We start from the raw sequence: 14,050 nt of genomic DNA, 5'->3' as shown, positions 1-14,050 counted from the left end.
GTTTACTAGCCATTATCTACCCAGATCCAAAAAATAAACTCTTATAACTATTATAACATTAAAAAAAACATTTTTTTAAACACTCATTATGGCAATTTGATAGAAAGGTTTCCACAGAATGTTATGTTGAACAGTTGTTCATATGTGTATTAAACTCCAGGGATATGTTGAATTTCCATAGCAGCGGCCACCTACTTCAGTATTTATTCCCAATGGTCGACCATGTGGTTTGGGAAGTCTTCACCAAGAACATGGGCAAAAATTGATATAAGGCAAAAAAACTAGAATAATGAACCATGTATTAGCAACTGAATAGACTTTAAAATATTTCCTTTTCATATTAAGATTGAAAATAATTACAATATTAAATAGAAAATAGCAAATTGGCAAGGAGAAAATAAATATAATTATTATAAGATGAATTAGTTAAATTATATTAAAGATACTAACTGCATATGAGACGAATTATAATGTTAAAAGGAGCATGTGCGGAGAAGCAACAAAATTACCTACTTACAACAGAAACTTAAATAAGCAAAAGACAAAATAAAAACTAATATAATCCACCTCTACAGAATAGAAATGATATGACAGAGCAGAGTTGACAAATGACAGATATAATTTGACTATTGAAGTACGGCATAGAAATTTATATGTTCTATGTCTGTGACATAGATTGGGGTCAAATAGAGAAAGTATAACTGAAATAAATTAACATAATGAAACAAAATGAAAAATAAATATTAAATAGGGTATTATTCAGAACCTTCTAATTGCCGACACTTTTAATTCTGTTTTAGTTCTGTCGTACTAAAAATTTTTTTCTCTCCCTTCACGTTTCATAAAAAACAAGTTCTCTGTATGCACATTCTCAAGATTTTTCATATATTTACAGAATTAATTTATACAATTTTTCATATATTTACAGAATGAATTTATACAAGAATAGTTAACCACATTTTATTGATCCTTTCCTATATTTATAAAATTTTCGGACTAAAACAATCTAGTTTTATATTACAACAAGTATTACAAGTTTTAGTAAACAAAAACGAAATATAAAACATTACTAATTTAACAGGCTAATTAGGTGTACTATATTTAATTAATTAATACTCAAAGTATTGATACGTAATACTCAAATTGTATTAACTATACGGCAAAAATTTTCCATAGTAGCTATTACAAGATCGTACGATGCATAAAATATAAATTTAATCTGACTAGTTGTATGCACTGCCATGTCTGAATAATTTTATTGGCAAATAAATATCACACCTATTTTTTTTTTCTTTAAAAATATTGGCTCGATATTTACGCCTACAAAAGCGATATCATCCAAACATGTTACATTGTTCTTTAGATAGTTATATTAAAAAATACCTAAACATACTGTTAAGATTTCTTGTGACTTTTTGTGTAAGCTTTTAAAAAAATGAACTGTTGAAAATAAACTACAAATTATAAAATGTAGTTTTTATTTGACGCTGTGGCTTGCAGATTGGTAGTCGTTTTCGAAATATAGTTTTTAATTACGTATTGTACTATTATTTATTATAACCAGCCTTTATTGAACATCTTTCATCAGGCCATCCTTGGGACATCGGCAAATCTACATGATCCCAATGAAGATTACCCAATCGGGTGATCTACACCCGTGAATGAGCTAACTTTCTGCTCGTTTCTTTCATATATTTATTTGTAGGCTCAGAAGACTCATCAGAAGCCATTTTTGAATCCTCTTCTAGGTTTTTTCTTTTTTTTTTCTTTATCCACTTATTACCAGGATTTGGAATGAAAAGGCTGTCAGGCACGGCATTTTATCGAGTCAAGGCTGTTATTCCCTCCGGAATTCGTCAGTTATCTAGAGCATCGTTTGGGCAACATTTTTTTGTTACACCTAGTGATTGGGGAGCCCAGTAGTCGCAGCAGAAATCTCACCGTATAATGAGCCAATGGTGGTGCGGCTAAATAAGCTTAGACTCGTTGTGCATGTGCGTATTTATTTTGTGTTTGTGCGTGGGTGTATGTATGAGTATATGTGTTTATTTAGTTATACCTTCGCGGAATACTGGAAAGCTCAGACTCATTAGTTTCTTAAATAACTTGAGCCTTAAGGAACTTCATGGTATCTGGTTCTTAGTAATTTATTCTTCTTCCTCTTCTATTTACTAGAAGCTTGAATCTATACTTCTCCTTATTTATCCATTCCCCATCTTTGTAGGCAGACAATCTCTTATTTTTTAAACATTAAAAACCATAAATATTAAATAAATTGGTACATACAATATAAAGATTATACCTAGACTACAAATCAGGTTTTGTTTGCGCTCATTTTTCAACATTAAATGTGAATACCTTGTATTATCCATGTCTGTCTGTCCGTCCGACTTGTCCGTAAACACAACAACTCCGTTATTAGAACAGACAGAATGACAACTGATATTAAAGGTGAGAAATTTGACCTCCGATTTCCGGTTTCAGATTTGCAAACGGAAGTACTGTTTTAAAGTCGTCAAAATAGTAACGTCAAAATGTAAGCGATATATTATTCGACGCCCCTTAGCAGGGCGAGAACAAATATATTGTGAATTTATTTAACTGCTGTCTTTATTTAATTTATAATGTCTTTATTAATTTATTATATTGTTCTTATCTTAATTCATTAAAAAGCACGATAATTTATATCAATTTATTTAATGAATAATACATAATTTATATAGGCGAACGTAACAATTAAAATCGCGGGCGCGGGTCTTCAGATATTCACTAACTGTTCCCTTCCATGAAAGCTCCTGTTTTATATGCCAGTACCGTTAAGCTAGAAACATCGACAGCCCTCTCGACTAGCGGTAAACTGGTATTTTCACATCGGCTCGTCCAGAAGGTAAATCCGGGTCATCGTCTCGACCGGTTCTGGTAAATTTCTGCCAGCTAATCGAAGAGACTCGTAAAATCTAAAACATAAGTGAATAAACAAGATGTTTACAGGTTTTTAATATGACTCATATTTTTACGTAACAATATACATCCGGTTTTTTATCACTTCCGGTAAAAAAGTTGTAACCGGAAGTGCCACATTATATATAATGCATGCGATATATCAATCGACGCGTATTGAAAAGTCGTGCTCGAATATTTAATTCCGGTTTAAATGTTATTTCTGGTTAAAAAGTTATAACTGAAAGTTTGGCAAAATGACTCAAAATTAGTGAAGTTGTATAGCAATCGACGCAAAGTTAGATGAAGAATAGTTCAAATAACGACTAAGTTACATGAAGAATAGTTCAAATAACGACTTCTGGTTCTACTTCCGGTCACGTTGGGTGAAAACCTAGGACGAAGTCTAATTGCTTGTATACAGATACATATCCTACTTTTGATAATTGCAAACTTACTATAGAATTTTATATAAAAAATCTACAATGGTTTTCTTCTCCATACTGCATATAAACTAAACAACTAAGACATAGGAACAATAAGAAGTAAAAAAAAATCGTGATGGAGAAAATCTATTGCTCAGAACGTACCAGAAAATTCAGATCAGTGGGTTAACTATGACAATCTACGGATTTTTACTTTTCCATCAAACGGAAGCCATTACCATAGAAAACAAAGAAAGTTTTATACATTGAAGAAAACATTATTTTCGGTAAATTATAATCAATAATCACGCAAACTTTTGCTTCAAATGGGTCTTGCTATCGGCACAGATATTAGCGAAACCCACTAATATAAATATCTTGGGAAACTATAAAAGCAATAAAATTGGTGGTGAATTCAATCCTGATATATTCTATTACCTAAACAAGCAGCCGATTCATGGTTCAACATAAATATAATTTTTAAATTCAGTTGATTAGAGGTAGTAGTATTCAAGACAAGAACAGTATTTAATACACCTGTAACGTAAATTGTACTTGAATGGGAAGAAAGGATGCACAGAAGTAGGGTACTACTGTAAGTAACCTAAAAATTAACCCAAGGGAAAGTTGAGTCTTGGAATATAAGGTAGATAGATGAAAAATTCCAAGTCTAACTACGTTCACTATCCAAGCGGCACTCAGGTGTTTTCAAGGACACAACGGCAAGCTTTTTGACGTAGGTTGGATCTACAGATCGCTTATTAGGAACGGGGATACTGCTATCAAAAAGAATAAAGAAAATTAATCATACTAATAGAAAGAAAATGGACAAAAATTAAACCAAATAAAAGGAAAAATTACACCACGTTATCTTTATTCGAGTGGTAAGGAAAACTCGGAAAACTAATATATTAGAGGATTGATTTAAGAAAGATAAAAAAACGGGTGTGGCAGTCCAGTAGGACTGCCGGTAGAAGTTATACTTCTATACACGCGTTCGTCGTTACAAATTTATATGGGAGTCAATCTGCACAATTATTACATATGTAGTGCTATAGGTAAGAGAGGGCAGAAAGAGAAAAATAATTAGGTATACAGGTATATGGTGCATCGTTTGCTGTATATAAACATTTGACCTGTAATAGGAGTATAGTAAGTAAATGAAGGATTCAATCAATATTTTAATGAAAATACATATTTTTATTTTCATATATGTATAAAAGGAGTTGAATGCAAAAAAATTTTTTTACACGTACTCTGCAGTAAAATTCATTGTTAATTTTGTTATTAATATAAAAATACACTGCCACATAATTCAATATTATAATACAATACGAATTAAAATGCAATATTCATAAGTATTTAAAAATGACAATATACATAACTTACGCATATGTTTAATTTACCATGATAATAATATTAATAAAAAAATAATAATATTAATAAATATTAAATATATTTACAAAAGGAACATTTTTATTCTCGAGAGAGAAAGAGGGGGAAAATATATCTTCTGTCTCTCTCTTACCTATATCTTACATATGTAATGATTTTGCCGATTCACTCAATATATACGAATACACACAATTTTCCAACGTCGAACGCGCGTATAAAAGTATAACTGTAAAAAATGTTTGTGGAAGATAAAAATAAAAAACCAACAACTCGGATTATGTTGTAAATTTTCATTTTATTTTAAAATTTAGCATTTTTGCTTATATTACATATATTTAATAAGATTAACGTGGGATTTTTAAATATTTCAAAAATAAAAAAGGAAATTCATATTGGGATTCGATCTCACATATACCAGCATATAAACCAAACACGTAGGAAATTTGCCAATTAGACATGACACTAACGTATTTCAAAATTGACAGTTCTCGGTCATACACTGATTTATTGTAATTATTATTTTGAAACACAAAAGCCTAAAATAATTATGAACATTTAATAAATAATACAAAACATATCACATAAATAATAATATTAATATATATTATATATATATATATAATATATATATAATATATATATATATATATATATATATATATATATATATATATATATATATATATATAATATTAAATATATATACAAAAGGAACATTTTTATTCCCGATAGAGAAAGAGAAAGAAAATATATCTTCTGTCTCTCTCTTACTCATATTTTACATATGTAATGATTTCACCGATTCACTCCCGTGCAAATTTCCAACGTCGACCGCGCGTATAGAAGTATAACTTAAAAAAATATGACAAATATGACATCTCTCTTTAAAACTAATATTCATCTATATAGCCAAAAGACAAGAAACATTCACATTCACCTTATACGGTCGTTCAGCAATCTCATTAGAATTTATTTATATTTTGTATAAGAGAAAGGAAGATTGAGAGAAGTTAAATTTATAAAATTGTTATCTACTAGCTGAATTATCAATTTTACTGAACATGTTAATTTACGTTTTACAAACCGAAATGTTCATTACAAATTGATAATTTTAAACGCATTTTACATAATTTAAAATTAAGAAAATTTCAGCTTTATAATTGGATTTACCTTAGCCACGTAAAGTGATTTTTCTTTGTTTTACTATAGACCCATTAACTTTGTGGGTTCTTTAAATAAATAATGAATGAAGGAACTGCTTTCCAGCGAACAAGTTCATGAGTTACGGACACTACTTTACACTTACACTCCCATAAGCAGGTAGCTGGACATGTTTTTCATCGTGTGACCAAGAAATAAATCTAAAATTAGGGAAACCATACTATGTTTGACAAAAATGAAAACACAAAAACTTCTAATTGCACTCTTATTTTTGGTGGGCGGACATAGACCAACATTTAAACTTGACTCCCAAGCGATGTAAATGGAACATTTTCGCATTCTTATACAACTACTTCAGTCGTTAGTACTTTACTTGCGTCGTCAGTACTGGGACAAATCCCCGGTACTGCCTCGCCAGCTGAATGTCAGGCCACGACTTAAGTGACGAAAAGCCAAACCAAAACTGAATTTCTTGTTCTCGCGCCTCGATGATCTTTTCCCGGCAAAATGTCCTCATGATTTCCACCCAGCGGGCGATTGGTTTCCGCTTAGAAGCATTTTGAAATTGTAAACAACCACTTTAAATTCTGCTAGCGACAGTTTCCAATGCAATTAAATGATTGGATTTGTTCGCAACAATAAAACATCGCAACTCACTAAGTACTTCTAGCAACTTCTGAGGTTCACTGAGAAAGCAGTTTACCCAAAGCAATTTGAAAATAAACATTTAAATTTTGTTTATTCTTGTTCGAAGATTCGATTCGAAGATGCAATCACATATGGACTTTCTATTTTTATGAACTTCATCACTATCCTTTCTCTTCTTCCTAGATGAAGATATTCTCTAATCGCATAAACACTCGATTTTTGCATCTTCGTTGAAAGATGTTTCCCTAATTGCCTCTGATTTAGAAAGTTGAGAAAAGAGACTTCCATCAACATTTTTAAGCATGTGTTTGACATCCTCAGATAAGTACTGCATATATCACTTACATTTTACTTGGCAGCCTTGTAAATCTTCCATTGATTAGAAGGTTCCATTGGTTCTTTGGATCTCTAAGAAAGAACAGCAAATTGGAAGGATCAGTGTTAATGGTTAACCAATAAAAAGAGTAAAAACCTACATTAGTACGAACGTCAATGAAAATTGGGACCATTCCCTAGAAATCATACTTAGAATATAGAATGCTATGATTTATCAGTACCCATAAAAATCAGGTTACTACGATGTTATATCTTTCCTATACTATTGTACGGAGTTGAGTCATGGACTCTTACAGACGCCACCTGCAAGACAATTGAGGCAAGATATTCTATACCGACCAAGTTACTAACCAGGACGTTTTGTTAAGAATGCAAAAAGGAAGAGAGTTGTTAACCACAATAAAAACAGCCAAAATTGAATACCTCGGACACATCATGAGGAACAGTGAAAAATATGGGTTGCTGCAATTTATTCTACAAGGAAAAGTAGAAGGAAAACGCGGACCAGAAAGGCAAATGATTTGTTGGCTAAAAAATCTACGTACGTGTTTCAACACAACAACCACAAATCTTTTTAGAGCAGCAGTCTGCAAAATACAGATTGCCATGATGGTCGCCAACATCCGAAACGTATAGGCACTACAAGAAGAAGAATTGATTCTTCAGCTTCATAAATATTGTCGCATCACGAATTTTTAAAAGTTTAAAAATAACAGAAATGCAAATCATAATTAAACTCAATTCAGTACGCGTTATTTATAGGATTTAACCAAATGCTGCTTTGTTACTAAAGTACTTTCGCAAAATCTGTTTTCATCATATCATCACCTAATCCATATAAATATTCCTATTTATCCTAAAAAAATCGACAAATGCAAAACACTAACGGTTCTTTATTCATATGAGCGGTTTCTATTTGTACTCATTAAAAGGCATAAACTTTTACGATTATGATTGCTCAAGGAAATATTCAAAGATATATTCCATAGATAAGAGGGTTAGGATAGGTTAGGTTACGTTAGGTTAGATATATTCACATATGCTATTAGTACCCAACCGATAAAGATAAACGCATTGTACATTTGGTTTTAACACCTCCAAATAATCGCCGCCTACACAAATTTTTATGACATTCAAGCATCAATTATACACGGCTCGTTCTTAAAAGAAATAGTACTATTGATAAAAGTTATAATGTTACGGTCTCGGTAACATTTTATTATTATTTATTTAATAATTTAACCACAAATAAATACATTTTTGCCCATTTTGTCTGAAATACAAGTACGGCACAAGTTCAATGCAATCCTATACGATCTTTTATGGCTAGATGATCAATGCGAATCATTCTAATTCACACGATTATATTAAATGTAAGATAAAAATGCATTACTATTAGAGATGATTCTGATCCACTAAATATATAACCAAAAATTTAATTCATTTTCATGTATTGGCGACTGAATTATCCGTTTGTCATAGAGTATTGACTATTTTTCATGTAAGTTAATTTGCAACGACAATATAGACAGAACTGTGTCACGGTCCGAATACTTCTGCAGTCTTATTTTTACAATTGTCATGGTTTGGATTTTGTTGCTAGCCGTTAAAGATTATTTGTAAACATGCTCTATTTTTGGAACAATGGCAAACATATATTGAGTTTATGAGCTATTGTTTGATTAACTTTACTACGTGTATTTGTACGTTTTATTTTTACGAGCGAAATGGTAAATTGGAGGCAAAAATAATAAATGTTAAAATACCTTACAAGATAACAAAAATAATGATAAAGTAATTTCAAATTATCCTACATCTAAAAGTTATTCTCACTGGTAGAAGAAAATGGTAGTTTTATTTAAATAACAAAACAAATATAGTGTATCTGTGGAAGAATTATTTGTGTAACATTCATTGATCTGAATAAGGAGTAAATTACTAACTAAAATCATAACCAACCGCCTAATATAGACCACTTGCAGACCGCAAGAACACTGATAGAAAAATGCACCGAGTATAATGTTCCAATTCATATGGCGTTTGTCGATTTCCATAAAGCATTCGATTCCATCGAATTATGGGCAGTGCTTGAATCTCTAGAAAATGCACGTATAGATTCAAGATACACTAACATTAATAAACATAAACATAATTAAAAGCATATATGAAAATGCCACCATGCAGATAAAGCTGGACGAAAGCACAAAAACTAATCCCATAAGACTACAACGGTGAGTAAGACAAGGAGACACCATCTCTTCCAAACTATTTACCCTTGCCCTAGAAGACATTTTTAAGAAACTAGAATGGAACAACAAGGGTATCAACGTCGACGGATCATACTTAAACCACTTGAGATTCGCAGATGACATAGTTTTAATATCTAGGAACTAAATGATATGTTACAACAATTGAATGCAGTTTCAGGAATGGTAGGCTTAAAAATGAACTACAATAAAACAAAAATACTGAGCCGAAACCAGACAAATATAACAATACAAAATCATACCATAGAAAATGTTGAACATTATGTATATCTTGGTCATGTCATCAAACTGAGAAAACCAAATCAAGATGCTGAAATTAAAAGACAAACACAACTGGCATGGGGCTCTTTCGGCAAACTAGCATATATCTTGAAAAACACCTCCATTCCTGTAAACTTAAAGAAAAAGGTGTACACATGCATACTACCAGTTTGCACCTACGGCTTGGGAGACAGTAGCTCTTACCAAAAAATCGCTAAAAAATTAGAAACAACGCAAAGAGCAATGGAACAAATCATGCTTGGAATATCACTGAGAGACAAGATTAGAAACTGCGAGATAAGACGTAGAACGAAGATTAGGGATATTGTGGAAGAAGTTACAAAAATGAAATGGCGCTGTGCAGATCACGTAGCCCGATATAATAACAACAGGTGGACACGAAGAATTCTAGAATGGAGACCAAGGACGACAACAAGAAGCATGGGAAGAACTCAAAAAAGATGGGTAGATGACATAAAAGCAGTGGCAGGCAAACAGTGGATTAGATTGGCGCAAGATAGAGAAAGATGGAAGCAATTGGGAGATACCTACATTCAGGAGTGGATGGAAAATGGTTGACAAAGCGAGAAATACGGAGTTCGATAGTGCCTAGAATAGATTATCTGAAATTCATTGACCAAAGAGAATGTCTCAAGAACTAAATTGTAGTCAAAAGTACAAGTGCAGTAAATTGCATTGTTTAAGTAAATGGTGATAATGAAACTGTGGAGAGAGCAAGTTCATTTAAATAACAGATATCATTAATACTTAATATAGTAAGGCATTAACTAAAACTTCGCAGACACATTACTAAACAACTGCCGAGCTTTCGATCATTTCACCGGTCTTATAGTCCGTTAACTTGTGGCGAAAATATGACATTTCGCGCACCGTACCACCGTTTGCTGAGACTTATACTCTGAACTGAAACTTTATTAATTATTAATCAATAAAACTCCTATAAGCTAACAAATAAATGTGTATTAGTAATTATTAATCATAATTATAGTAAAACAACGAACATTTTTTGCATGACTTACATGTATGCCACTAGGTATAAAATAAAGATACTTGCACCAGGAACGGATGGATATGTTGAAACGTTCTGAAACTTTATAAATCCATTTTGAATAATTTTTAAAAAATTTAATAATAAAATTTTATACTTTACAAAAAGAAGTTGTTACATCATTGTAAGTTTTTTTAAACTATGGTATATAGCCAACCACTGGGACTTTCCCTTTTACATTTTATCTTAGTATTAGTAAGAAAAATAAGCTCAAACTGTAAATTACGTTTCATATCATGCGAATCATAATATGCGATTTATTATTATTACCTTTTATTTTTATCATAAATCGTTATATTCTGATATTACTCTTCGTAATTTCAACAAATTTCTGAAGTTCATCTCCCACTAACAGTTCTTTTAACTTCGCGTGTATTATTTTATAATACACTGATCAAACCGAAAAAGTAGCCACTAATTTAATTTAATGTAAATTATTTATTGCATTAGGTAGGAACTTAAATATGTTAGTCCACCCAGTAGACACATATAGTTTTTATAGTCTAGGCGGGATCTGTTTTGGATTGGACATTTTCCATAGGAAGCTATTTTTTTGCTGGAATCCCTTCAGGATGTGCCCAATATCGATAATCACGTATGCGCCAGTCCCAAACCCTGTGCTAAATTTTTTATTTAACAAAATCTGAAAACAATTGAAAATTGGAAATTTATAATTCGGAAAATATTGATCCTAGAGAAAAAATTATAAGAAGTTAAAAGTTTCATTATTCCATTTTACATAATATTTCGTTAGCTAGAAATTGAAAATTTAATGTTTATTGTTGAAAAAATAGCAATAATTGGAAAAAAAGTACAAAAAAATGAAGTTAATCCTTTAAATGTTTTCGACTTTCTAAACTTGACTTACAAGCTCCATATTCCGCCTAGAAAAACTTTTTAATATGTTTAAGACGTGTGCTAAATTTTGTTAAGATCGGTCGGATAGGTTTTGCATAATAATTTTGCAATCCAGCCTACTGGAAAAAAAATCGCAAATTTTCAAATTTATAGTAGGCTCTAAACAAGGCTCTCAGATAGTTGCAAATTTTTTTACACTTAAAGGCAGGCTCAAACTTTCAAACGCTTTTTGTAAAATTCAAATCGGTTCACTAGGAGAGCCTAGAAATTTTTTAAAAGTTTTAAACGTTTTTTATATATATTAGGCTTATAAACAAATTGAATAACTTTACGAGCTTTAAACATTTCAATTTCAAAATTTATACACTTAAAGAACATTAAAAGATGCTTCTTTAAAAAAAAGATACATTAGGCTTACTGGTTGCCGAGATATTGAAGGTCAAAGTTGGCATACATTTGCCGTGTAACCATAAGTGATAGAGGGCTCGTTTTTAAACAAATACCCTCGTCTTCTCAAGTACTTTTTATATCAAAAGTTTTACGTAATGCGCTTCATGACAACATCCATAAAAAAGACAAAAAACCGTTTTCGCGTAAAATGTCGCTCGGAATGCATGAGAGGTGGTGGTGGGGGACATTCACTCGAAATGTGCGCAAAATCATAGCGCGCGCTAAAAATTGCATTATCTCGGCTTCTTGTTAACCAATTTGGCTCTTTTTCTTGAATCGCTGTCTCGGACGATAAGGATTATAAATATCATATTTTCAAATACCATTTTTAATTGCAAATTGGGAAATTTGCAATAAACAATTGTATGTTAAACAAGTATTTGCATTTTTTCTTCATGCATTTTTTTGAGCTTGCAATTTATACATTGAAGTAAATTGTTACTTTTAGTAAACAAATATGTATTTATAAATTGTTAATAAATAATTTAAATTGTTAAAACAAAGGCGAACGAAAAAAAAATTTTTTTCATAAATAAACTTTATTTTGACTCAATCTTCAATAATTTTTTTTAAAGTCTTTTTCTTTTTTTGGAAGGATATGTTTAAAGCTCGTTAAGTTATTCAATTTGTTTATAAGCCTAAAAAATGTTTAAAACTTTAAAAAAATTTCTAGGCTCTCCTAGTGAACCGATTTTAATTTTACAAAAAGCGTTTAAAAGTTTGAGCCTTCCTTTATATGTAAAAAAATTTGCAACTATCTGAAAGCCTTATTTAGGGCCTACTATAAATTTGAAAATTTGCGATTTTTTTCCAGTAGGCTGGATTGCAAAATTATTATGCAAAACCTATCCGACCGATCTTAACAAAATTTAGCACACGTTTTAAACATATTAAAAAGTTTTTCTAGGCGGAATATGGAGCTTGTAAGTCAAGTTTAGAAAGTCGAAAACATTTAAAGGATTAACTTCATTTTTTTGTACTTTTTTTCCAATTATTGCTATTTTTTCAACAAAAACATTAAATTTTCAATGTCTAGCTAACGAAATATTGTGTAAAATTGAATAACGAAACTTTTAACTTCTGATAATTTTTTCTCTAGGATCAATATTTTCCGAATTATAAACGAAAATAGGAGCAAAAAAATCAGAAATTTTCAATTGTTTTCAGATTTTGTTAAATAAAAAATTTAGCACAGGGTTTGCAACTGGCGCATATCGTGATTATCGATATTGGGCACATCCTGAAGGGATTCTAGCAAAAAAATAGCTTCTTATGGAAAATGTCCATTATGGTCTGAATTTCTACAGATCCCGCCTAGTCTATTATGAATAAAAGAAACAAACAAGTTTCTTACCTTCGTTTTTCTTGCATTCAATAAAAAAGCAATTTGTGTCGATATTTACGTTAAAGTTGTTAAGAATTAATGATAGATTTGATGTGCTTGGAAGGTCCCGAGGGCACAAAGTGTATCTTACAGAGATTCAAATTACTAGGGCAATAACTTTAGTTCAAGAAGGTTACTCAAGACGCCATACAGCGGAAATGTCAAATGTTATTCGTGTCGCGATAAATAGAACCTGGACCAGACATGAAATGTATAGAGTTATTAGAAGACAACCTTATACGTATCATTTAAGAGCAATTACAGCTAGAGAGGATCAACTTTTACAAATATGGGCCATCAGAGATCGTCGATGTACTGCTCGAATGCTACAAAATGAGTAGAAGGTAGAAGTTACGGGTACAAGAGTTAATATTCAAACTATAAGTAATCGACTTCACGAACATGTGTTGAATGTAAGAAGGTCAGCTAGAGTACCTCCTTTGGTCCCTGCACAGTAGAACCAGACGCTTGTTTGCAGAAGAACACATGAATTGGACCATGGCATAATGAAGTAACGTAATGTTTACTGCTGCAGTTTATATTGCAATGTAAAGTCAAAGGTAAGCGAGGACCCGGTAGAAGGAGAATATCATGGCTGCGGAATTTAAGAACATGGTCTAAGAAAACCTCAACGGAGCTGTTTCGAGCCGCAGCGAGCAAAGTCATGATTGCCAATATGATTTCCAACATCCGAAACGGATAGGAACCAGAAGAAGAAGAAGAATGTTTACTGACGAGTCCAGATTTCTTTTAAATCATGTTGATGGACATGTTAGAGTCTGGAGAAGACCGAGCGAGCGCTTTTTGGATTCCACAATTCAAGTAACCCACGGTTTTGATGAAAGTTCAATTATGA

At 31.6% G+C, this 14,050-nt stretch overlaps 1 protein-coding gene across 2 annotated transcripts in view; it reads left to right on the top strand.

The window, feature by feature from the left end:
• Positions 1 to 14,050, top strand: part of LOC140439885 (uncharacterized) — a 289,969-nt gene that overhangs the window by 244,039 nt on the left and 31,880 nt on the right. The gene's annotated exons all lie outside the window — the stretch shown is intronic.

This window comes from Diabrotica undecimpunctata, chromosome 4 (assembly GCF_040954645.1).
Source record: "Diabrotica undecimpunctata isolate CICGRU chromosome 4, icDiaUnde3, whole genome shotgun sequence".
In the NCBI taxonomy this organism is placed as follows: Eukaryota; Metazoa; Arthropoda; class Insecta; order Coleoptera; family Chrysomelidae; genus Diabrotica; species Diabrotica undecimpunctata.
This window is presented reverse-complemented; position numbering and strand designations above follow the sequence as displayed.